At 42.1% G+C, this 26,710-nt stretch overlaps 1 long non-coding RNA gene across 2 annotated transcripts in view; it reads right to left on the bottom strand.

Moving 5' to 3' along the window:
• LOC112546211 (uncharacterized) overlaps positions 1-26,710 on the bottom strand; it is a 98,459-nt gene that overhangs the window by 50,768 nt on the left and 20,981 nt on the right. For both annotated transcript variants that reach the window (XR_012904103.1, XR_003089851.2), the window contains exon 3: positions 5,575-5,626. This is a non-coding gene — a long non-coding RNA (uncharacterized LOC112546211). The remainder of the gene's footprint in view (positions 1-5,574; positions 5,627-26,710) is intronic.

Below are 26,710 nucleotides of genomic sequence, written 5' to 3'. Positions count from 1 at the left end.
CAGGGTGGTCAAACACTGGAATAAATTGCCCAGGGAGGTTGCAGAATCTCCATCTGTGGAGATATTTAAGAGTAGGTTAGATAAATGTCTATCAGGGATGGTCTAGACCGTATTTGGTCCTGCCATGAGGGCAGGGGACTGGACTCGATGACCTCTCGAGGTCCCTTCCAGTCCTAGTATTCTATGATTTTATTGGTGTCATTGGCCCCATACTATTAACAGCAAATGGAAATTCTCCTTTAGCTCAAATGATTGGCACTGCTGTTTCTGGCTCTGAGGTCTATTTCTGCAGGGGGCCATACAAGGTATCATGGAGCAGTAAAAAGGCCATACATATCTTGTATCATGTAAATAAAGTGTTTCTCTATTTCCAGTGCTATCTACAAGGTGATTTGGTTCACAACACAAGTCCTACATCTGACATGCACTTTACCAAACATTTCAGAGATTATTCATCTACTATCCTTAGAGTCTTAGCCTGACCTGTCCTACCCAAGGAATTCAGGACCATTATTGTGATACCTTTTTGTTCTACTTCCACTTCATATTAGCCAATCTGCCTCCTCCACCTTTTCAACTGACTTGCCAGACCCCTGAGCAATTTTTTTTGTGGGGAGGGGGGAGGGGGGAGGGGATTCTCCATGCCCTTAGAAGGGGCAGGGCCTCAGGTAGAAGGGACTGGACTGAGGCTAGTCTCCCCAGCCAGGCCTTCAGCGCCACACAATGTGTAGCTCAGCTCTCCAGTGGCAGTTTAAAGGGCCTGGGGTTCTGGCTGCCGCCCCTGCCACAACAGCAGCCAAGAGCCCTGGGCCCTTTTCAATAACCAGGCCTCTCCCTGCTGTCCCTTCTTAAATAAAGACACACACACACACTCACTCACTCACTCACTCACTCACTCACTCACTCACTCACTCACTCACTCACTCTTACTTCAAGTCAACATATTCCAATGCCAGCTGGTAGGAGGGAAGCCTGAAGTTCTAGAAACACAAAGCAACAAAGAATAAAATCAAAAAGGAAATAAAAAAACTTGAGTACATAATAAAGGATAAGAACCACCCCCTATTCATTATAACAGTAACTGTAGTACTGCATTTCTATCAGTATGTGGCACTGTTTGTTTTCTGGTGCTCATTTAAAACATGGAGCCACCCACCTTTCAAGGAAGTTCTACCTGTCAGTTTCTCACCTGATGGCTTACTTGCATCAACAATATTAAATGATAAAAGCCTGAGGTGAAGAGAACAGAAAAAACAAAGGTAAGAGAAAACAATGGAAGGAAGAGGAGCTGGGGGCGGCAGAGACATATATGATAACCAAAGATAAAGAATATGAAACATGAGTGAACCAGACCACACTATAAATGAGAAATTCCAACTGAGATCAAAATACCCATTGATATAGTCTTCTGTATCTCATTTATTTTGTTCTCTCTTCCTCCTCTGCGCGTGTAGTCCAGTTTCACTCCTACATGAAACTTAGGGTACATCTACACAGCATCATCATTTCATAACTACTCATGTTATTCCAAAAAAACAAAATGCACATCTACACTACAGGCCTTGATTTTGAAATAATGTCGAGCTAGAGGGCTTTAGTCCGACTAATGGTAACCCTCATTTCACAAGGAGCAAGGGAAGTTGAAGGAAGAGTGCTCTTCCTTCAACTTCCTGTTGTATAGACAGCACCAAAAGCCAAATTAGATGTTTTGACTTAAACTATGCACTTGATGCAGCTGAAGTTGCGTAGCTTAATTCAGCTTTAGCCCTGCTGTGTAGACATACCCCAGTGCCACCCTCAGAACAACCCACTTATGGCTAAAATGAACAATGTTAGGGTGTGTCTAAACTACATGGCTCCATTGACGGAGCCATGTAGATTAGGCTGATCGGCAAAGGGAAATGAAGCCGCAATTTAAATAATCGCAGCTTCATTTAAATTTAAATGGCTGCCGCGCTGAGCTGACAAACAGCTGATCAGCTGTTTGTCGGCTCAGCACGCTAGTCTGGATGCTTCCATGCCGACCTGAAAGCCCTTTATCGACCTCCCCGTTATGCCTCATAGGATGAAGTTTACCGGGGACGTCAATAAAGGGCTTTCATGTCGGCAGGGGAGCGTCCAGACTAGCGCGCTGAGCCGACAAACAGCTGATCAGCTGTTTGTCGGCTCAGCACAGCAGCCATTTAAATTTAAATGAAGCTGCGATTATTTAAATTGCGGCTTCATTTCCCTTTGCCGAACAAACAAATCTACAAGGCTCCGTCGATGAAGCCATGTAGTTTAGACATACCCTTACAGTGCACAGTGAGGATAAATAAAAAATCTCTAAAACGTTAATCGATGCCATGTGGATTATAATCTCAATCATAATCTGTCAATGTCTTTGATGTTCAGATACAATGATTTTTTTTTCCAGCTACATCCCCTAACACAGCAGGCTGCAGATTCTAACTGGTGCCACATGGTCAGAATTTCCTCTATTGCCAGGTGAAATGGCAACTTTTGATAGGTGACAATGATGTGAATTATCTAGTCCACAGGTTCTCAAACTTCATTGGACCACAGCCCCCCTTCCGACAACATTTTCTGCAGCACCCAAGAGTGGGCTGCTGCCCAAGTGCAGCTGAGGCTTCAGCCCTGGGTTCCAACAAATCTAATGCTGGCTCTGGTGAGCCCATTAAAAGTGGATCCCTACCCACAGTTTGAGAACTGCTAGTGTCAGCCATAGTACAGTACACAGCAAAATTTTGATGCCTGCCATCTACCCATCTCTGCAGAATGTTTGGAGTGATAAAAAATTAATTAGATGAATCCACAACAATCACCATAGCTAGAAGGCTCACAGACACTTGAGCTGACTGGGCATTAAGAGTCAACAGCCCTTAAGGAATTCAGATGGGGCTAATATAAACTCTAATGGCAAGGCAATGTGGAGAAGCTCACACTGTTGCTGCTTTTAACAAACATGTGACCTTGGAATGCTGGAAAGAGTGGTTCACATTTCCTGACCCCATTAAATTGAATGCCAAGGGTTACAAGAAAGTAGTATGTGGGAGCAACTTCATGCTCCAATATTTCAAACTACCACATGGTATTGAGTTCATTAGAAGTTACATGAAATGGACAAATATTTTCACTGTATTAGTATGTGGTCATTATGCTTTTTTATTATGTTTACAGTGATCATGTTGCACTCTGCTCCAATATTTGTTTGGAAATCCACTTTTTGCTCATTTATTTCCAGTGTCATCCTCAATCTGTTGTAGAATCTTGGTTGGTAACAGAATTAAGAAATCCAGATGTGAACTCTGTTTCTGTATCATTGGCAGAATTTTGTCTATCAGCTGTCGTTCTGTCCATGCACGTTGCTTTCATGCTTTTTTGGAATTTGTGATACGATATATTTTTGCAACTTGGTTGTTTTTACTGAATGCCTGACATCACAACCTTACGCTCGTCTTTTTTGTAGCATATTATAACTGCTTCATCAATCACTGCAAATAAACCTGGTCTCTGTGACTTTAGTACATTGTATTGTGTTTTTATGACTTAGTATGGCTTTTAAATCAGATTTACTGCTGCTTCCTCCTTACCACTCATTTTGGACCTGTTTTTACAAGTCCTATAACAATGTTCTTTGCAAAGTCAAGCCTATTTTTCAGTGTAACCTTGATTAAATGCATCATTTATAACACATAATTCTCAAAGTAGCTTGTCATTCATGTGATACAGTTTTATTTGTAGATCTGTAGTAATATAGTCAATGGGCTCAACTGGCAACTAGTTGCTTGTGCTGTAGTGCACCTTTGTAGGTTTAAGTAATGTAAGTGAACTCTGCAGGTGTTCACTGAGGATGAAAGTAAACTCTAATTTCATCTAGCTGTCTGGTAGCATGTTCCATAAATCAAAAGCTAAGACTAAAGTGCCGTAGCTACTCCAAGCAATAGGGGTCATCCTTAGTGGCCAATCTTTTCCTAGATCACTTCATGTCATCCTATGCAGGGATATAAAAGGAACAACCCTTAGGACTCCCTTACGCAGTCCTCCTACTGCTTCTACACAAAGGTGTCTCATGAGTCCCACTTGCAGGCTGAGGCTGCATTTGCTGGCGCTGCTACTCCTAGCTTACACAGCAACAGGCTACTTTTCTGACTAGCACTCAAGAGTTCAGTCCCACTTCTTAGACTACCTGCTCTCTTCACAGCAGCTTCTCATGCTTCTGCCTCTGGCATCCAAACTGCTTGGAACCCCAACCCCATCTACTTCTCTCTAGTGCTAAAGCGTGGAGAGCAGCAGATTTACTACTTCACAGATTAACCACAGTACACTTCAAATTATTGAATGACTTTGTCTAGTGGTTTGTAGCACTTCACAAGTTCCCCCAGTATCGTAGTGGACCCGGTCCTTTAACAATGCAGAACAGTTCACAAACCCAGATTTCTCATTAACTTCACCCTCTCATAGGAAAATCTAGAAACCCTGCCATCACCTACTTCCATTCTCCAACAGATTCTCTTCCACAGAAGGAGACCCAGGCTATGTCTAGACTGCAGAGTTAAATCGGAAAAAGATATGCAATTTGCGGTACCCAAGTAGCATATCTTTTTCTGGTTTACTTTAGAAAGAGGCTTTTCCGAAAGTTGGCGCATCTACACAGCGCCAAATTTCTGAAAAAAGTGCTCTTTTGACACATCCCTTATGCCTCGTAGATCAAGGTTTACAGGGATTGCGAAAGAGAGAGTCCGCTTTTTCGGGGGGGGGACAGGACCCATGCACCCATCCACCCACACACACCCCGCATCCCCTTCTGGGATCACTGAAAAGCAATGCAGTCTAGACATAGCCTCGGTGCATTCATTTCTGCATTTTTTGCCAGAGATTTAATTTACAATTGCGTAGTATAATAAAGGAGTGAATTACTGAGCTGCTGGTCTTTTTATTTCTTATTGTATCGTCTGGCTTGGTCAGCATTACAAATAGAAACATGGTAGGGGACAATACCACTAACTTCATTGACCAGTGTTATACTCCTCATGCTGTTATCTGTTAAATAGATAAAAATAGAGGCGGCTTGATTATCGGAAATGCTTAGCACTCAAAACTTCAATTTAAGTCAATAGGAGGTGTAGGTGCTCTTTATTACAGGACTACTCTATATCTGTTTATTGTTAATCATATATAAAATTCCAGTAAATTGTTCTCAAAAATATGTACCATAATTTCTAGGTACCATAAGAACCATGAAATTGCTGTAGTATTCTGGAAGTAATTTCCTCTGTTACGTTTTTTACATGGACTTTTTAATACTCAACATCTCTGAAGATCAGGCACAGATGACGGCCTTCAAGTTTTAGAGCTATTAATTCAGCAATTTTCCTGGTCACTAAAAATGTACTTTCTTTTAAAAAATTCATTTTTAAATGAAGAGATTCCTTATTAAACTAATCACATGGGAGTACTTACAAGAGGTGAAGTTGCTTTACAAGAAGCTCTTTAGAGGATATGACTAATATACCTGTACTTTTTATGATTATTATTACAAAACGTTGAGTCAAATCGCAGTCATTTTCTTACATTTTCATTTTTCTTTGTTGTTGTTTTCTCTTTGAAAACTTTCATTCATCTCCTGGATGGAAAAAGAAAAAAAAAAACCCTAGGTAAGTATATGAATAAAAGTAAAAGCAAACCCTGCAATTTCAGTTTAGAATTCTGGGTTCTCAATCATTTCATTTTAATGAATTCCATCATCATTTGCAGTGCTTACGTTCCTCCTTCTAAAGATAGTGAGACAAATTCTATTTTTAGTCTACATGTGAATCTGGATAACCTACTGATGACAATCAGCTTTGCCTATCCCACTGCACTAGATTTACATTGGTGTAGTAGCCAAATTTGGTTTTCTGTTTTTATACATTTGCAAGAAAGCAGGGAGCAATATTTCGGAGTTCAATGGCTAATTTTAAACACCCAACGTAATGTTCTATGAATTACCAGTAGGGATGTTAGATGTCACTTAATTTAATAATTGTGTAAATGCACCAAATCTTAGTTGTTACACAATTATTTGATGGTCCTCAGGGTGGGATTAGCAGCCACTGCACTCATGGCTCCACTCCCGGGGAGCCCCCTGCCACTCTGTCCTGCTCCCTCTGACACAAATGCAGCATCATGAGGCAGCAGCAGCCTCTGTCTGTGGGGCGGGTCTGAGCTCCCCACAGACAGAAGCTCCACTGTGGACAAAGGATGACCATGGCAAGAGTCCCCATCTGCAGGGCCCAAGTTCTTCACAGACAGAGGCTACACTGGCATCCCACGGAGCAGCCTTTGTCTGTGGTGAGCCTGGTCAGGCTGCAGACAGAGGGTGCTCCAGCATTCTGCCTGCTTCCCCACCCACGCGGCTGCCTCTGAAATATCCCACCTGTTCCCCCCCGAGCAACAGCTTCCTCAGTGGGAGGCAGCGAGGGGAGAGGGGGCACAGGTGGCTCCGTGGAGTCATCACATGCGGGGAACTGGCTGAAAAGCTGGCTCCTCACATGTATAAGTTCCTGCCTGCCCCAACCCCATGCTGCTTCCTCTGATGGAGAGGCAGCAGCATGGGGGCATGTGGAGGAGATGGCTCCACAGGAGACAATATGCACTGGGAGCTAGCTAGAAAGTAGGTTCCCCATGTGTACCAGCTCCCGCCTGCCCCATTCACCCTCTGTGCTGCTGCTGCCTTTGTGTCAGAGGGAGCAGCACAGGGTGGCAGGGGGCTCCCCGGGAGTGGGGCCATGAGTGCAGTGGCTGTCAATTCCACCCCTGGGAATCATCAAATAATCGTGTAACAACTAAGATTTGGTGCAGTTACATGATTATTAAATTAAGTGACATCTAACATCCCTACTGGTAATTCATAGAACATTACCTTGGGCGTTTAAAATTAGCAATTGGCTTCTGAAACATTGCTCACTGCTGTCTTGCAAAGCTTATAAGCTAATCATTTACATGACTTTATGCTAACATCCCTAATTACAAGCAGGTTATACATACAATGCAAAAGCGTTTAATTTCATCATTAATTTGCTACACTTAAGTACATTATTTGAAACTAAATTTTAATATACATTTTAAATATGAGTGATACTTTACATTTCTGCAGCACCTTATTTTGGGCTATAAAGCATTTCACAAACAATCACAAATTACTAAGGCCCTACCAAATTCACAGCCATGAAAAACGTGCCAGACCACGAGATCTGTTTTTTTTGCGAGGGAGGGGAGGGGAGAGGAGTTATGGTTTTGCCACCTTTTCTACTATGCTACCCTCAGGGCTGGGTGACCAGAGAGCAGTGACAGAAGGCTGGCATGGTATGGAATTGCAGCTGGAGAGTAGCAGCTATTTACTGAGGACCTGACTCTGCAGGTAGCAGAGCAGAAGGAAGGGTGGCAATACCATATCATTCCATTCTTCTGTGGTGCTGCTTTTGGTGACTCGGCCCTCAGAGCTGGTATCTCAGCCAGCAGCTTGCCATTCTTCAGTTCTGAAGGCAATGCTACTGCTAGCGCTAGCACTAGCACAGAAGTTAGGTTATCAGTACTGCACCTCCCTGCCCACAAGTTCTTTTTGGGTCAAGTTCTACAACACTGAAATTTCCAATTTTAATAGCTGAAATAATGACATTTACAATGTTTAAAATTCTATAACCATGAAATTGACATAAATGGACAGTGAATTTGGCAGGGCCTTACAAATTACACATACAACGACACCTGTGTTAAAACATTCAAATCGCAAAGACAAGAACTAAAAAGTTAAAAAAATTGACAAAAATAATGTTACCTGTGCACGCTTAATTCAACCCATTTGTGTGTATGTATTATGATATGTTCTTTATTTATGTAGTCACATAGCATTCCCCCCAATGTTCCTGCCTCATTCAGTTCATGGGATGGACAATACTTACCAAATGAGCAGCTTTTAATTGTTTTATTTTCTCATCATTGTCCAATGTGACCCCATTGCTTTATTTACTACACAAAATTCAAGCACTGCTCTGAATGCAAACTAATTTCCTCATCGACTTTTCTGTGATGCTCATCACAGCAACAGGTGTTTCACTAATTTTAATGATTTTATTTTTATAACACCCTTGTGAGAATAAGAGGTATTATTTTCAAGATGGTAAACAGAGATTAAGGTCAGACAGTATTCACTAATTATTTGTGCCCAATCTGTGCATGACTTTTCACAGCTCTTAGCATTTTACAGTGCTTTAAATGGTCAAATAGCAGCTCTCATTCAGTGCTTCAGAAAATGACATTCCATAGTCTCAAGTTGGGCATCCATAAAATAAGTAGCGTACAATTAGTGACCTATGAAAAAATTTGGTTTCAGTGTCTTATCCAGCATCACAGTGGAACTCAGTGGCTGATGCACGGATAGAATGCAGATCTCCAGTGCAGCACTCATTTACTTTAACAATAAGATTCTCTTTCTGCTTCCTGTTGTCCCCTCTCCTTCCAACTTCTGCAAAAAGTGAGGTATGGATTCTACTAGCAGCCTTCTTTACAAAACAACCTTGACTTGTCCCTGAGTAGGTCCATCCTGTACACAATGAACTAGGGGTCCCATGGAAAAAATAGTAACTATCTGTAACTGAAGACTCGGTGCCATCTTCTATAAACCCACACTGTTTCTGTTATTGTCACCACCCACTCTGCCAGTCCCAGGTTTTCCTGCTCCTCGTGCCAGCATATGCTTTAGGCCAGTGTTTCTCAACCAGTGGTATGAGTACCCTTAGGGATACTTGAGAGAAGTCTGGGGGGGAACATGTCAATTTGGAGAAAACTGATTTTTTAAGTTTTACAGGCTTTATTATTTTTGTACTTTTTACACACAAAAATTTAATCGCCTACCCAGCTATGATTAAGTTGTTTAAACAAATGTGTTGCAATGGTAGGGGAAAAAATGGTGCCTGAAAACTGTAGGTACTGCGGGGACTTCTTTTTTTTTTTTTTTTTTTTTTTTTTTAAAGGGGGTACTTACAATTTTTTTTTGAAAGAGTACTTCATAAACAAAATGCAGGACAATGTAGCACTTTAAAGACTAACAAGATGGTTTATTAGGTGATGAGCTTTCGTGGGCCAGACCCACTTCCTCAGATCAAAAACAAAGGTTGAGAAACACTGCTTTAGGCCCCTTGTCCAGTCAGTCCCAGTTCCCCACAATTCCTCATCCAATCTCTTTTCTCCCTCTTTCTTCCTCAACTGGCTCCAAGACCCAGTCTCTCACTTCCCCCACACACTTTGCCTCCTCATCCCAGAGTCCCTCCAGCCTCCTAGAGGCTCCCTCCCTGTCTAGCTGGTCTCATTTTCCATGACACCAGCTCCTCATCTGATACATTTTTCCTACTATTGGCTCCCAGTCATCGCATGTCCCTCTTAATGGTCCCAGTCAGGGTCTCCTTGCCCAGCCAGTCCCAGATTTTCCCTCCCCTATACCAGTTCCTAACCCTATGCTTTTTGCCCCATTGTACTCCCCTGACCCAAGGCCCGGCTCTTTTCTCCAGTGCACTTGAGCCAAAAAGCTTTCTCCTCTGCATTGTCTATGCACCAGCAGGGGGAGCCTTTACAGCACAGGAGAGAGAGATTCTTCCAGTTCTTAGTTTCTATATCCAGCCTCCAACCAGGATTGCAACAGCCAGGAACAGAAATTTCATGGAAATTTCATGGAAATTTCCTGTTCAATCCCTGCTTCTCTGGTTCAGAGCTTGCTCAGCATAGATGGAATCTTCAGAGAATTCAGCTGCCGAACAAGAATTTATCCACCAATACATTTGAGCATATTTCAACTGAGATTTTTCAAAGGTTTGCCAAACTTCGCATTTTTACAGGAATAGCAAAAGGCATATCCCTGACACAACGGTCACCCCTGCCCAAATATCAAGTCCCTGCTCCAAAGCACAAACACAGTAATTGTTCTAAATACATAATAACTTACAATCAATGGTCTGGTAGCACTTTATAGACTAACAAAGCATGTAGATGGTATCATGAGCTTTCATGGGCACAGCCCGCTTATAATCAATTTGTTAACATGGGCAAAACAATTACCCCAATCTTATCCTCTGAGATAGTTGAACAATTTTTGCTTATACTTTCCAGAATAATTTAGCTCAAGCTAGATACCCAGCATGGAAAATTTCAGCCCAACAGTTTATGTTTGGCAAAATTATAGGGTCTTATAATGGAGGTATCAGGCAATGCTGCATACACCTATAATTATGTCACACACTACCTCTGATGTAGGTAATTATTATCCTCACTTTTATAGATAGTAAAATTAAGGCATAGGCATAAGGTGGATATAATACGGTTTTGGATCTTGGGTAACCTGGGTTCTGTTCCTGGCTCTAACACTTACTCAGTAAACAAGTGTCTTCACTGATCTGGCCTTAGTTTCCTTATCAGCAAAATGGGAATAAAGATATTTGCCTCCTCTGAGAAGCACTTTGAGATTTACTGATTAAAAATGCTAAGAACTAGGCATTATCATTATTCAATATAAAGCAGTGAAGTCCCACAATGTGTATTTGCATATTGTGAAAACTAAGCCTAACTAATACTGAATTATGCCAACAATCAACCAGGCTTCCTTGTCTCTGATAGAATAATCCACATCACTAGCCAGTGAGAAAAATTTGAACTGTTCTGGTAAGCGCAGAGCAAAAAGCGCACCTTCCTGACTTCAAGATATTAACTGCAACTATGTAATATTATTTTCCACTAAAGTTCCCTGGGAAAGAAAAAAGAATCCCATGTGAAAAGAAGGGTAATAAATTTCACACGCAGTCTAATTGCGTTACTGGTGATACTATTGCTAGCATTTATGTGAAACAGAGACACTTCCTTTTAACATAGGAAATTTATCTCCCACAGATCTCAGTTTCACTTAGATCTTTTTCTTAGACATTAAAAATGGAATCTTTTGACATTTTTGTTCAACCACATATAAGAATTGGTGGGTACAATAATAAAAACTCTCCAAATCATACAATATCAAGGGAAAGAGGATCCCGTGAAATACTTTTTTCCAATTTCTCTGAAGATTGTCTAAAATATTTATTCAGATTTAAGGGCCACTCCTAGCAGTACCTGGAAAAATAGGTCTTGTACAAACATTTAAAGGGAATTTCCCTTTCTTGCCATGAGCAATAACCATATACACAAGTAACACAGATACATGCAATTAATGGTTCAGTCATGTAAGCTACTGCAAACCCTCAATTCTCACTGAAGCTAGTGGGATTTAAGGCTACTGATACCTTGCAGGAATTAGTCAAAGCCATTCAGGATTGACCAAATCTTGCCACTAGTTCAGGATTATGATATGACTAATTTTTACTATGACAACACGACTCTCCTTTATGAACTCCCACGTTATTACATATTTGGAAATAAATCAGGTTAACAAGCATAAGCAAAACTAATCTTATCTGTCAGAACTCATGTGTTCACAGTAGCCACTCAAAAAGGTTTGATGTAGATGAAGAGACAGGTATTAGAAAGAACAGTTCAGCCAAACAGCAATGCAGGGTTCAGATGAGAGTGCAAAGAACAGGACTTGGGGGCTTAGGTGGGCAGGCTAGAGAACTTGTAACATAACCACCCTAGTTCATCCCAAGCAGATACCTTGGAAAAGACGATACTTTTCAGACCTGTCTTTTACACACAGACACTGTGGGGATGCCAAATAAGGCCATAAGGGATGAACATATACAACAAACAAACAAACCCCTTGCATTTAACATAGGTCAGAAGTTAGGAAATGATAAAATTAAGGTTACTTATGCCATATCCATTCTATTCCCGTGCACCTTTTGATAGTCTTAATTAAAAGAATATGTACTCTTTTTCCCATATGCACTATTAGCAGGGCTTGAACCTGAATCTTTAAATCCACAGCACATACCCCTTCCACTTGATCTCAAGGAGCGCCTGGTAGCGAGGTGGTTCTTGGGTTCAACGTCTTACTCTGGAAGAAGAGTCTAGTAGGTAGAGCAGAGATTAGAGGCAGGATAGCCAAGAATGTATTTTTCAAATATACTCAATACTATTAACTTGAGTATGTTGTCACTGGATGATTCAGGAATTTAATTGAGATTTAAATGCAATAAATTAACAATATTATACTCTTAGTACTTCAAAGAGGAAGGGTGGGATTTTCAGAATTGCTCAGCATTGGCCTATTTCTGCTGCCAACATAGTTAACAGGAGTTTTACATGGTTACTCACTCCCTGCAGTAACTGAGATTCTTTGATATGGGTGTCCTCGTAGGTGTTCCACTGCAAGTGAACTTGTGTCCCCTGTGCTTTGCCTGAAGAATTTCAGTGGCAGTGCTCAACTGGATCAAGCATGCGCCCTCCCTGTCTTGTGCTGTTGTCAACACCTAATTAATATGCACAACGACATCCCTCTTTTTTCCTTCTCTAATGGACAGGTACGTCTAGACTACGCTGAATTTTCTAAAGAGGATATGCAAATTCCACAATCTTACTTTTGAAGGTGGGTCTTTCGAAAGTGAAATTGTGGAATTTGCATATCCTCTTGCGAAAATTCAGCGTAGTCTAGACGTACCCATAGAGTCTGGAAATTGAACTCTGAAGTATAGAGGAAGCAGTGGAGCTCCCATAGGGGTATTCACCTCAAAGAACCTCAGTTACTATGTAGGGTGAGTCATCTTCTCCCCTTCAAAGAGTATCACTAAGAAGCTCCCCTTCCAGTTGAGAAGCACCCCTTATTAGATGGAAGGGGCTTCAAAATTGTATGAGCATGTAATACAACAGTAAAACCTGGTGATGTGTCTGATCTTGATCCCTGGTTGATTTAATAGTATTTTGTGAACGTAAGAAGGGACACCCAAGTGGCTGCTCTACATATGCCCATAACTGGCACATTGTTTAGGAAGATACTGAGATAGAGATCTGGTGGAGTAAGTTTGGATCCCCATTGGGGTTTGTAAGTGCTTCCATAGACAGAAGAACTGAACCCAGAAATCCATTTAGATAGTTTCTATTTGGAAATAGCTGAACCTTTAGTTCATTCCACAGTGGAAATAAAAAGCCTGTCATTTTCTGAAGGGCAGAGTTCTGCCAAGATAGAACAATAAGGCACACGTGACCCTCTAAAGTATGAAAGTACTGAATTCTCTGTACTCCCATGATATTTAGGGAAGAATGAGGGAAGATGGATTGGTTGGTGGAATTTGGGTCAGCAACCTGCAGCTCTGGAGCCGCATAGGGCTCTTTAGCTGCCCCTTTGCATCTCTTTGGCTAATCTCTTGAGGACACCTAAAAGTCCAGTGGCACAGCAGGGCTCAGGCTCAGCCTGCATGCTGCAGCCCCGGAGTGGGGAACCTCAGGTCCAGGGGCTGGATGCTAGACCTGCCACCTGAAGCTCAGAGCTCCCCCTGCATTGGGGAGCATGTGCTGGTGCTCCTGTCCCCCCTGCCCGTTCCCCTACTGCCCACCTCAGGGCTGGAGGACACAAAATCTACTAGGAAATGTGGGAAGTGCACCTCCTCATTTGGGTGCACGTCAATGAGGGTTCCCCCCCTCACTTGTGTGCAGCCCCAACTGATTTCTCTGTGGGTCAGTGGCCTCCGACCCACTACTGCTGTAGCCCCTCTCTACCCCAGGAGCAGTGAGCTCCTGACATCTATTCATGGGGGTTATAACTCCATGTACTGCTCCCACCCCCAATGCCAGCCTCACTACTCCCATTGGCTGGAAAATGCTTGTGGGCATGGGCAGTGTACAGAGAGGCCCACAGCCCAAGCAGTATGCAGAGACATGCCAGCAGCCAGCTGTGTCTGGGAGCAGCACTGGGCCATGGTATACAGGTAGCCTACCTGAGCCATACTGCACCATCAGTGGGGAGCTGCCCATGGTAAGTTCATCTCAGCAGGATCCTGCACCTCACATTCCCTCTTGTACCCCAACCCTTAGCTTGCACCAAACTACTTCCAAGAGCCTGCACCCCACACTCTGCACCACCTCAGAGTTCCCTCCTACACCCTTTACTGCACCTCAATCCCCCACATAAGCCCCCTACTGTACCAAACCAATTTGTAAACACAATTTAAAGATAATAAGCAAATCATTAAATATGACAAGTCACTATGTAATGTCTTGGTGACAACAAAATATACCATCAAATTATGTTGTTAAAGAATACTCAAAGGAAAAAAAAACCTCTAAATAGATGCAGTTTATTCCATCACCTATTTTGCTTATTTAGGTCAGAATTTGTCTATCATCCGCAGTATATTTGTGTATTTGTACAAGTAGCTTTGCATGTGATGAAACTCTCAAAAAATTTTGGCCAAAGACAAAAAACAAAACAAGGTGGCTGAGCCCTGCTTTACCTGAAAAGAAGAGGTACTTTAGATAACAATTTTGGGTGAGGTCTTAAGATGATCTTGTCCTTGAAAATGATGATGTAAAGTGGGTATGCCATGAGTGTTCTAGTTCTCCCTCTGATCCGACTGACATGACAGCTAATAAGAATGCCACCTTCAACATGTAAGACAACACGTTGCTAAGGGTTCAAATGTGGATCCAGTGAGTGTAGTACTAAGTTCAAGTCCCAAGGCGGAGTAGATACATGTACTCTGGGGTAGATATTTCCTTAAGGGTATCAGAATCATCTGATGATGTGGTGGGCAACTATTGATATGCCATACAATAATGGTGGAAAACAGTAATAGCCATGAGATGTACTCTGAGCTAAGCGATAGTCCAAATGTCTTTAGCCCAATATATATCATGGGTAAAGAGGTGAAAATAGCCTTGGCTTGTTTATTTTGACACCATATATTGACTTTCTTCCATTTATGCAGGTAAGTATTTGTCCTTCACCTGTTCAGAGCAGGTTAGCTCTTTATGTTGGAACCATGTAGGAGAACCAGGCTCTCAGGTCCAACACCCTGCACTAAAAGGTTCAGCAGAAGTGCAAGTGTGAGTGATGTGCGTACCACCATCCTCAATAGATACAAATACCATGTACGTCTGGTCCATGTGAGGCCCAATAGAATGACTTTGGTCTTGTTTGTTTGTACTTTGTTTATAACTCTCAATAACAGGAAGATTGGAGAAAATGTGTTTAGCAGAAGTGCATCCCATTGAGGAGGAAGGCATCTCCCAGGAATTAGGAATTACCAACCCTGCTCTTTGAGCAAAGCTGCAGGAATTTGTAATTATAGGATGTTGCAAAAATATTGGTGGATGAGTAACTTCCGTGTTTGAATATGTTCTGTGGAAGTGCATTGTTTAGTCCCCACTCATGATCCTGAGGAAATTCTCTGCTCGGTGTGTCCACTGGAAGGGTATGAAGCTGTTATTTTTAAATTGTAATGTTCACACTATTTCCCTAGTCTCATGGTTTTGGTGCACAGGCAGTACGATCTTGCCCCTCCCTGCCAGTTTATAGAAGACACGAAGGAAATATTGTCCATCATTACCCTTATAGTCTTGTTCCTGATCAGGAATGGGAAGTTCAAGCTTGCACTGTGAGCCTTGTGCAGCTCAAGGAGATCTATGTGTAACAGTGTCTCAGAGGGAGACCACCTGCCCTCCCTAGCCTATCCAGGAGGCATCAGTTGTGAGAATCACTCAAGGCAGAATCAGTGTGAAAGGTGCTTGACATGCACATTGTGGGGCTGCATCTAGCAATCTAGAAAATCTTTGACTTTGAGCAATATGACGAGGTGCTTGTTCACAGGCAGTGTTTGTGTGATATGTAGACGGTTCTTAGCCAAAAGCGCAGCACATGTGAAGTTGTATGTGTCATACCACAAATATGGTTGCTGCCATATGACCTAATACTGAGGCAGGTCTATTCCAATGTATGTGAACTGTTCAGCACTGAGGAGATCAGATTCATCATAGGTGACAAATCTGTTTGGGGATAGTGACACTTTGGCCTGCAGAGAATTGAGATGGGCTTCACAGAAGTCCAGTTTTTATATGATCAGTGTTGATTTTTTTATGTTTAACTGTAATCCCAGCCACAAAAAGAGGACAATTGTCCACTGAGTGATGTACAGGACATCTGCTCAGGTGGAGGCTTTTAATAGACAATTGTCCAGATAAGGGAATACAATTACCCTCTTTTGACAAGGTGCACCACCACTACTGCAAGAATTTTGGAAAACACCCAAGATATCAAAAGGTAGAACTTTGTATTGGAAATGTTCTGTCCCCAAAGTAAACTAAGGAACCTCTTTTGAGAGGGATATATGGTTTTATGAAAACAGGCATCTTGGAGTTTGAGGACCAAAAGCCAGTCTTCCTATTGCAGTGCTGGTATTATTATTGTTAATGTGACCACCCTGAACCCACTGGGTCTTTACAAATGTGCTGTGTTTTCTGAAGTTTACAATAGACCTCCATCCTCTGTTCCTTTTCTGGGTTAAAAAGCAGTGGGAATAAAAAAATCTCTGTGTTCTAGTACCTGTTCTATGATGTCCAGATATAGGAGATGGTTTACCTTTTCCTGTATGAGAAAAGTCCCTGAAGAGAGACAGAGGCGGTAGAGTGGGTGGGTGCAGGGGGGAATAGAGCTAAATGGTATCAAACAGCCCTGTGTGGATTATTTCTAGAACCCATTTGTCCATGGTGATGGATTTCCATGCTGAACAGCAAGTGGTTAAATGGTGTCTAAGGGAGGATGGCCGGTGATGTCAGCACTCATGAATGGAGGAGGTCCTCAGGACTTTGACCATACCCTCAAAGTTGTTGTTTCACAGAGGGTTGTTGGGACATCAATAATTGATGCAGAGCTGGTCAATGATATGGAGATCCCTGTCTCTACCATTTTGTATCATATGTTGTACATAAGGAACAGATCTTGTGCACCAGGAAGGATAATATTTATCATATTTTCTCTAGTTGCAGGTGTTTGTATCCCCAACGTCCCTTGTATACCCAGGTAGTCTGGGTTAGAAGATGGTCCTCAGAGATGATGGCTTTGAATTGGCCCTTTTTTGTCTTCCAGGATGTAATCAATGAAGTCAGAGTTTGGAATAGATTGTGTGGTTGTATTTAGCTAGCAATGCAGCATAAACGGTGAGCAGAAAATGCAGAGCGGCTGATGAGTAAGTCTTGAAGCCAAAAAGAGTTAATTATTTCCACCCCTTGTCATATGAAATGGATCTGGTGTTGTCTATAATGCTGACTCAGAGTTGAGTAAAGAGTTGCGTACAAGGTAAAAAAAAAGTCCATCCCCTTTGAAGGGACATAATATTTTGTATCCACTCTCTAGCAAGTGGATGGTATAGTTGCAGGGTCTGCCATACATTTTTGCTGGCTCCGAAAGTGTTTCATTTATGAGAAACACTATTTTTGATGACAAAATTCCTAGAATGTCCAGTAATTTATGCTGTGACTCTGGAACCTCCTCTAGAAGGATCTCTAGAGTATCTGAAGAGCTCCTAGAAATGTCAGATGTCAGCAGCAGTGAATAGTGGAGGCATTATAGCCTCACCTGGGAAAGAGGACAAAATGTTGGCTGATGGTGTTTTCTGCTCCAGGGCTGCCTCCTGTTCCTCAAAGCTTTTTTCAGGAGGTTCTGATGGTGTAGCCATTGATGGTGGTGGGTGAGATCTAACACTCTGCTTGGACACATGGGGCACTATCTCTTGTATGCTGCCCACAAGTCCCAATAGGACCACTATGTGGGAAATGGCCTAGGTGGTAGTACATCTAGGTGGCTGTACCAGGTCTGGGTGTCAATCCAGTGATGAGATTTAGGCTGTACAGGGGGTCCTAAGATTGCAGCAGTTTGGATGGAAGAGAAATGTGATGAAAAAAAACAAACCCTCTTCCTCTCATCATTTTCCTCCTGGCTAAGAAACAGTGAGCCAGAGATGAAGTGGGCTGAAATGGTACTGCTCATATCAGAGATACATTGGTACTGAAGAGTGATGATTGTGACATCAATAAGACAAGAAGATCTTTGTATTGCAGCAAATGGTGTAATGCTGATGGCACCAAAGTGAACATAAGAACAGCCATACTAGGTCAGACCAAAGGTCCATCTAGCCCAGTATCCTGTCTTCCGATAGTGACTAATGCCAGATGCCCCAGAGGGAATGAACAGAACAGGGTAATCAAGTGAACCCTCTCCTCTCATCCATTTCCAGCTTCTAACAAACAGAGGCTAGGGACACCATTCCTACCCATCCTGGCTAATAGCCATTGATGGACCTATCCTCCATATATTTATCTAGCTTTTTTGAACCCTGTAAAGTCCTGGACTTCACATTATCCTCTGGCAATGACACTGTTCCTTTTGTGGGCAATGGTGCGGAGATCTGAGTGCTCTGTGTTATTGGAGCAGGCCGTGAAGCCACAGCCTGCGAGGAGTGCCCTGGTGCCGCATCTTTAGGGGGTTCTGTTGGCACTGTAGTGGAGAAGGTGGGCTTCTGTTTACTCAGCCATTCCACGTGGGGTCACTGGCTTTCACACTTCGTGCGGAACTGTAGGATCCTGGTGCCTCCTATGCATTAAACCACTGTGCAGTTGGCATCAAGGATACACAATGAGCCAAAGACCATTTCTTTTTTAGTCTCTCTTTAATGGGGAAGGGGGTTGATGCTCTTTTCCTCACCACCTTTTTGGAACAATAAGCCTTTCTCTGTGAAGATGATGGAGTTTCTGGAGATCCTTGTCCAGATGGGGTGGGGCTTTATGCTGGGCATAAAGATTTCTCCCTAAGTATAAGTTTGAGTGAAGGTCTCTGTCCTTCCTGGTGCAAGCCTTTGAGTTGTTGCAGTGAGAGCACTTGCGGGATGTCTCTCTCACATAAGCATTGAATACACCCAGAGTCTCCATCAGATACAGAACCACCTCCCAAGAGGAATGCAGCACAAGAAGCCTGCTGAACCAGCCATTGCTTGAATTATGGTGGGTCAGCTCATTATTTTAAGGGGTAGGAAAATATATATATAATTTTTTTAATGAAAAAGTGACAGGGAAAGAAAAGGTGCAAGTAACTGACTATTAGATTTTTATGGTAGTCATAGTATATTAGGACATAAGAATGGCCATACTGGGTCAGACCAAAGGTCCATCTAGCCCAGTATCTGGCTGCCGACAGTGGCCAGTGCCAGGTGCCCCAGAGGGGGTGGACCGAAGACAATGATCAAGCAATTTGTCTCCTCCCATCCATCTCTACCCTTTAACAAACAGAGGTCAGGGACACCTTTCCCTATTCTAAACACTTAATAAAGCAATCAATTTTCACAGTGAACAGGGATGCATGTTCATGTGAAGTGGAGCACCCACAGGGGACACTCCTCAAAGAATAGCAGTGACTTCAATGGGAACAAAATTAGGCCAACGCTAAGAACTCTTTTGAGGAATGGACAACAACTCTTCTGCCCCCCCCCCCCCAAAAAAAAACACTGTAGTATAAAACATGAGCCAAATCATTCTCCTTTTGAAGTCATTGCAAAGCTTGGTTTCAATAGGATGAGGATTGGGCTAGTTGATTTAGGATTAGGTACAACATTCCTGTGAGATACAGTATTCTCACTGTACCCATGAAGAAGCTAAAGCACAGAATTTCAGCCACTTGCCCAAGGTAACGGGAGAAGTAAATATAAGAACTTGAATTACAACACGGAAATTCCTAGCCCTTATCTCTGTCAGAATTATTTTGAGGAATGGACATCTCCCTTCCTGCACCCCACAAAATCCCATAGAAGCCAACCAGTATTAAAACACACACAATCGGACAACTTTCAAATGCTCCGAAAGAGGACAGACTGAAGAGTTAAGACTACATACGCAATGGTGAACCATGAAGAGGTGAAAGGAAAACCCCCTGAGTTACCACAAGCAGGGATATACCTGTTATGGGGGAAACCCCTATGTTCTACACATGAATCACATAGATCAGTCATGAAATGAGAACCCAAACCACAAAGATACTGTGTGTTTATTTTTAGAACATACTCATAATTAAGGTAGGAAAAGGAGTAAGTATGTTTCAAATTGTTTTTCCGGCACTCTCAAGATAAATTATTCACCTCCCTCACACAGCGCATACCACCTAAATTTTGTGACATATTAAAATACTTTTGCTACATGAGGATTAATTACTAATCTACCCTGGACTGACCAAAAACTTTCACAAAGGCTTTTTTCATTCAAAGAGATATGATTTTATTTATTTAAACCAATCCAACAACAAACCCTTATAGCCACCAAGGCTTTTCAATCTGCACTACAGCTACAACTATGTACCTATATGAAATACATTTCCATTAGCTTTGTCCCACACATTATTTGCTTCTTGTCTTAATTTAATTTGTAAGGTCACTGGGTCAGAAAATATTACTACAGTAAACTTCCTATAATCTGGCACCTTTAGGACCCAGGGGGTGCTGGATTATCAGATATGCCAGACTATTGGAAGGGGGGGCTAGGAGGGGTCTGGGATGGGGTGAGGGGGATGCCACCCCAGACCCCTCATACTCCCCCTTCCGATAGTCCGGCTCTGCCCCAGGCATCCCCGATTCAGCTGCTGCTGAATCGGGGACACCTGGGGCAGAGCAGCTGGAATGCTGTCGGGTTGGTCCGGTAGCACCGAGGAGCGGCGTTACGGGAACAACTCGGCAACACCCCAGCTGCTCTGCCCCCGGCGTCCCAGATTCAGCTGCTGGTCAGCTTCAGCAGCTGCTGATTTGGGGAAGCCGGGCACAGAGCAGCTCCAATTGTCTGACAGCCAGAGCACTTCCCGGTTCCTGATAGTGCCGGACCATCAGAAGTGCCGGAGCATTGGATGCTGGACCAATGGAGTTTTACTGTACTTATTTACACAGGATCTAGCAAAATGGAGCTTCAAACCTGAATCATAGTACTAATAATAAATACTCAACACCTATGTGTCTTATACTGGTTCATTCTCAAACACTGGTTTGGAGGAAACCTACCATCTTGCAACATCATGCTTCTGACTGAAGTGCTTAAGTTTCAGATCTGAGATTCTACCTTTCCTGAAAACTCAGCCTCTTCTCTGCAGTGGCAATGCCCAGAACTTGCCTACATTTTCCCATGAAAGCTCTCCCTTACTCATGACCTTAATAAGCCTTAGAAATTGTTCCACTTTTTAAATGCACCCCTCTGAAATTACTGCATATGGAGGCAAGTCAAGAGTCTTTTGCCAGCTGTGTTTCATTACAAGCAAAAGTGGACTCAGTTTTAATTAGAGATGGAACCGAGCTGAAACGTTCCAATCCAGATTTAGATCCAAATTTCACTTAAAATTCCTGCATTCATATTTCTTGTTATCATGGTAAACATGGACCAGACTCAAGAATATTAGCCCTGGATTCAGATCTGGTCTTTCCCAAAGTCCAAGTAGAAATTTGAATTTAGTGATCTATTTCAGGCCTAGCTCTACTTTTAAGAGAGCTAACACCAGCATTATTTTTCTGTAGTCTAATACTAAAGTGTTCTCAAAGGAGTCATTTGAAGTGGTGTTTCTTAGGGCAGTGTTTCTCAACCAGTGACATGAGTAACCTTAGGAGTACTCAAGAGAAGTCTGGGGAGAGAGGTGTCTGTCAACAACTGAAGTTTGGAGAAAACTGAATTTTGTTTTAAGTTTTACAGCGCTTTATTAGTTTTGTATGTTTTACATCCAAAAATTTCATCATCCACTCAGCTACGATTAAGTTGTTTAAACAAATGTGTTGAAATAGTAGAAAAAATGTGTGTGTGTCTGAAAACTGTAGATACTGGGGGTACTTATTTCTTTTAAAAGGGGGTACTTTATTAAAAAGAGGTTGAGAAACACTGTCTTAGAATATACACATATAAATATTTCCACTATCATCTTTTGTAAGGCAAGGTCACTGATCAGGAACTAAAGTCCAGGTAAGTGAGCCAATGCTTCAGAAGTAGCTGGGGGAAAACATCTATGATGCGGCCAATTTGCAAAGTGGTCCACAGCTTGTGACTAGTATCTACAATTAGATTCTCATCATCCTGAGATGTGAGAGATGATGACATCTGCCATGTAGAATTCTGAAAATATTTTAGGCAGGCCATTTTTTCCAGGCATGTTGGGGTATTAGCATCATTCCAGAAGTCTTTCTAGTGTGTGCCATGACTGAAGTGTTAGCCCAATCCTAAAATGACTTACAGGATTTCAGGCATGACTTTGGAAGCTTCCATGTAGGTCTTCATGAATTGGTAAATTTAAGTTGGCTATAGTTCAACTGTACTCACAAACTGTCTCTCTCCAGATTTTGAGTATGTGCATATATGCAAAAATGGATAACCACAAGAGAGGTGCTCATTTCAATGTTCCAGCTATAATTCTCATCTTAACATTGAGCTGCATGTTCAGAACTATGCTATGGGAGCTGCTGGCCCAGAGTGCTGCACAATATTCAATGGTTCTCTGCAACAGTTCTAGAGTCACTATTTGAAGTGTGCATGCATTAGTACCCTATGATTTGTCTGTTTGGTTTTTCGCGTCTTTTCCAGATGAACTACATTATTCAGTCATCTGAGTAAGGGTGCACTAATGTATTTCAGAATGGGTGCTGAATGAGTCCAAAATTATCCCCAAGGTGATTGTATGTGTTTCCTTCACAGTTTTGTTGATTTATCTATAAGGCTATTAAACTTTTGGAGGCACTAGAGTATACCCTTTCAGTACTGAAAATGTTCTGCTATTAACCTGAGGTCAGAAAGCACATTCCTGATGGTGATCAAGGACAAACGTAAGACCTATTCACTACTTTACATTTGACAGGTAGACCTCCAAAAGACAGCATCGGGCAACAGTCACTGTTCTCTTCAAACATGGGAAGTCACCAAACAATGTTGCCTGCTATTGTCTACCATCCTCCTCCCAACAATTTGCAAGTTAATGGAGAGAGTTTTATTAGTCCACCTGTTATTTTTGAGGACATTCTGCCAAAGGAAAGGCAAATTTCAGACGGGGACAAAGTTGCTGTAAGCAGTCACACTGAAGCTGATAGATTGCTGACTCCTTCATTGTCCAGCAACTGCATTTGTGATTTACCTGACAACTTTTCATAAATTCATTTATCATGACAACATCTGATTTCTACCATGGTTTTTCATAACTATTATGGATGCTTCCCAGTGTACAGTTTAACTCACCAGAAAAGAACATATTGCTATTATGGGAGGGTCACATGCAAATTTTCAAGTTTCTTTTCAAGACTCCACTCCACTCCCAGAGAGATGAGATAGTAGGTATTTGCTCCATGGTGCATAACATTGGGGTGGGAAAGTGATGTCACTTTTTCAGTTTATCTGAATGGAACACAATGAGGAAGAAAGCACATTTTCACATATTTTGCAAAACAAATCATAACAGGTCTTTCTTAAAGTTTTCAAATATTGTTGTTAAAGAACCCCTCTACATCATCCCTGGTATCCATCTAAAACTATGTCCTACCAGCATATCACCACCTAAGAGTTTAGTTGGTCCTATTTATTCCTAAATTGATTTTGCACATGCTTTTTTGGAATGCATAAATGCTGGTCCATATATCAAAATTAATCCAGAATAAAGCAGGATGTGAATTTGAAGTGATTTAGCTATTCCTGATTAAGTCCATGTGCAGACATTTATTTCAGAACAAGAATGCTGTCCTCCATATTTTAATGCATTTACGGATTATTCTTTCAGGAACAGTTATTCCAGAATAATATTCTATGTAGACAAGCCCCAACACAATGTGGGACATGTAGAATTTTACTCCAGTTGTAGCAAGATGTATCAATCAGTAATGGCTTCACTTAGAGAGATCTGCTCCCCAGAGAAGTGCTAATGAGTGTTCTGTCCCTGACACATTCAAAATGGGAAAGCAACATCTTGGAGTGATCACCAGATAGACATCATTTCAAACGGCTACGAAGATACACACAGATCTGAGGTGGAGAAACATTGTACATTTAATATGTGTAATTTAAATTACTTCAACTTTTGGATGCTCCTCTGAAAAAAGGGAACTTAAATTAGAGCTGGTGACAGAAGTTAAGTGCACGATCAGCAAGGAATTTACAATAATCTGGAAACATCAAACATCTCTTCGGACACATATGACCACTTCCAAACCCAGCCACAGGCCAGCATTTTACATTTTCTACCTTTAAAAATTAGGAGCAGTCTTCCATCATTATCGTCCTTCACTCACTGGCATATAGGGCAGCAACAAAGGTCCTCCACTTCTGTCTGTCTCTGGCCAGCCTCTCAATAGTGCCCCAAGTGTAATTCATGCTCTTCATTTCTACGTCAACGGTCCGGCGCCATGTTGTTTTGGGTCATCCTTGTTTCCGCTTCCCTTCAGGGGTCCAGTGCACAGCGATCTTTGTGATGGAGCTTTCATTTTTCCTGAATACGTGCCAAATCCATCTCCAGCATCTTTTCATAATGATGGCAACCATGTCATCTTGTTTACACTGTACATACAGGTCGAGATTAGAAATTATTCTTGGCCAAAAAATACAGAGGATCCTCCGAAGACTTCTGATAATAGTGTTGATAAAACACAGCTCTGATAAAACTTCAGTTTGGTATGGATGCTGTACTATGACGACTTCCATTCATCATTCAGACTCATGAAGACATTCCTGGCTTTACTGAGTCTGCTCTGGATATCACTTCTGATGCCTCCATCTTGCCCAATAATTCTACCCAAGTATGTAAAGCTCTCTGTGATAAGTAGGTCGTGGCCATCCATCTTAACTGATGCTGGTGCCTCAATATTTAGGGTCATGACTTCTGTCTTCTTCTGGCTAACTCTTAGCCCGACCTGTTTTCCAAAGGTGCAGACTCTATTTGTCTTCTCTTGCATATGACGATGTGTATGGGAGAGCAGAACAAGATCAGCAGCAAAATTAAGGTTCTCTAATGTGGAGAAGACAGTCCATCTGATGCCTCTTGGCTTATCTTCAGTTGTACGTCACATAACCCAGTCTATGACTAAGTTAAAGAGCATCGGAGACATGACACAGTTCTGCCTTAGTCAAGTCTTAACTTAGAAGCGTAGAGCATTGTTCCTCACGCTGCATATGAAACTGTTATAACAGCTCTTAATGAGCTGAACTACTACTTGTGGTATTCCATATACTCTCAAAATACGCCAAAGACTATCCCTATGAATGCTGTCAAAGGCTTTTTCGAAATCAATAAAGTCGATGAACAACTGCCTCTGCCATTCAATGCATTGCTCAACGATGTTATGCAATACAAAAATTTGATCTACACGCTCCCTTCCTTTACAAAAGCCAGCTTGTTCTTTCCTCAGTGATTTATCAACAGTGTCTACAATCTGCTGAATAATGATCTTAGCAAGGATCTTGCTTGGCACTGAAAAGAGGGGAGGCTGTGCCAGTTGTTACAGTCATTGTGTGCTCTCTTAACAATAATTCCATTTGTCCATTCCTCTGGCACCTGCTTCCCCTTCCCATATTGCTGTAAAGAATGGTTGGAGAATAGTGGCTCCAAGTTCTGGGTCTGCCTTGAACAATTCAGCATTGAGATTATCGTGTACTGGAGCTTTACCATTCTTTAAGGATTTTATTGCCATGCTAATTTCTTCCATTTTTGGTGGAGCAGTATTTATGTCAAGGTCTATTTCCACTTCTCGAATATCGGCTTCTTCTTCTGCTGGTGGCCTGTTTAGAACTTCCTGAAAATATTCTGCCCAATGAGCTTCTTGTTCCCTCTCTGCTGTAAGTAGAATTCCTTGTTTGTCCATGACAGGGACACTTGTACTGGCATGATATTTACTGCAAACAAGCATGGTGATTTTAAAAACCTTTCCTTGCTCTCTTGAGTAGCTGCTTCTTCAGCTTGTGCTTCCAGTTCCTCTATATGAGCTCTCTTATCAGCTCTCACCAATTTCTTAACTTGCCAGTCTTTGGATGCACTAAAGCTGCAGACAAGGTAGTGTAGTAGTCAGGATTTACTGAGGTCTCCTCCATCAATTATGACAACCAGTTGGCTGTGCGTGTGTGCGCTCAGTCATGTGTGCTGTGTTGACTTGCACACATAGTCAACACAGCAGACTCCGAGAAAGCCCCCAAATCAGATAAGGCTTGAAGGTGCCCGGCCAGGTTTATTGTTAAGCAAAGTACAGTAATAGTTGTCAGTAGTCTCTACTGAACCACTACGCATATGTAATTCATAACAATGGAATGACTCATTGAGTGGGAGGTTCCCGTCCCCTAGGTCAGACCAAGACTGTCCCTACAAGACACCACTTTATATATAGGTAAAAAAAAGTTACACATTTCTCCTGATGTGTCAGGTTGCCACCCTCTGACACTACTTAGATACCACCCATCACCCTGAACCTTGTGGTTTGATTAGTACATCTCTGTCATTATCTGTGGGGAGTGTGGGTACCAAGGATTTTAACGAGCTGGTGATACCCTCCTTTTGGAATGTGCTTTCAACTTATGATGAGTAACAATTACAGGAGGCCCCCGCTTTATGATGGCCCAATTTATGCCCCCCCCCCCCCCTTACAACCTTTTCCATAAGTGCAGAAGGGGCCGAAATCCCCCGACTTACATCCTCAGCTCCGCATTTACAATGGCATACAATGTCTGTCGTAAATGCGGGCTCAAGTTATGATGCCCTCTACTTGTGATGCTATCCCAGGAACCGATCAAG

Source organism: Pelodiscus sinensis, chromosome 5, assembly GCF_049634645.1.
Source record: "Pelodiscus sinensis isolate JC-2024 chromosome 5, ASM4963464v1, whole genome shotgun sequence".
NCBI lineage: Eukaryota > Metazoa > Chordata > Testudines > Trionychidae > Pelodiscus > Pelodiscus sinensis.
Note: the sequence above shows the minus strand (reverse complement) of the source record. Positions and strands in the feature narration are given on the sequence as shown.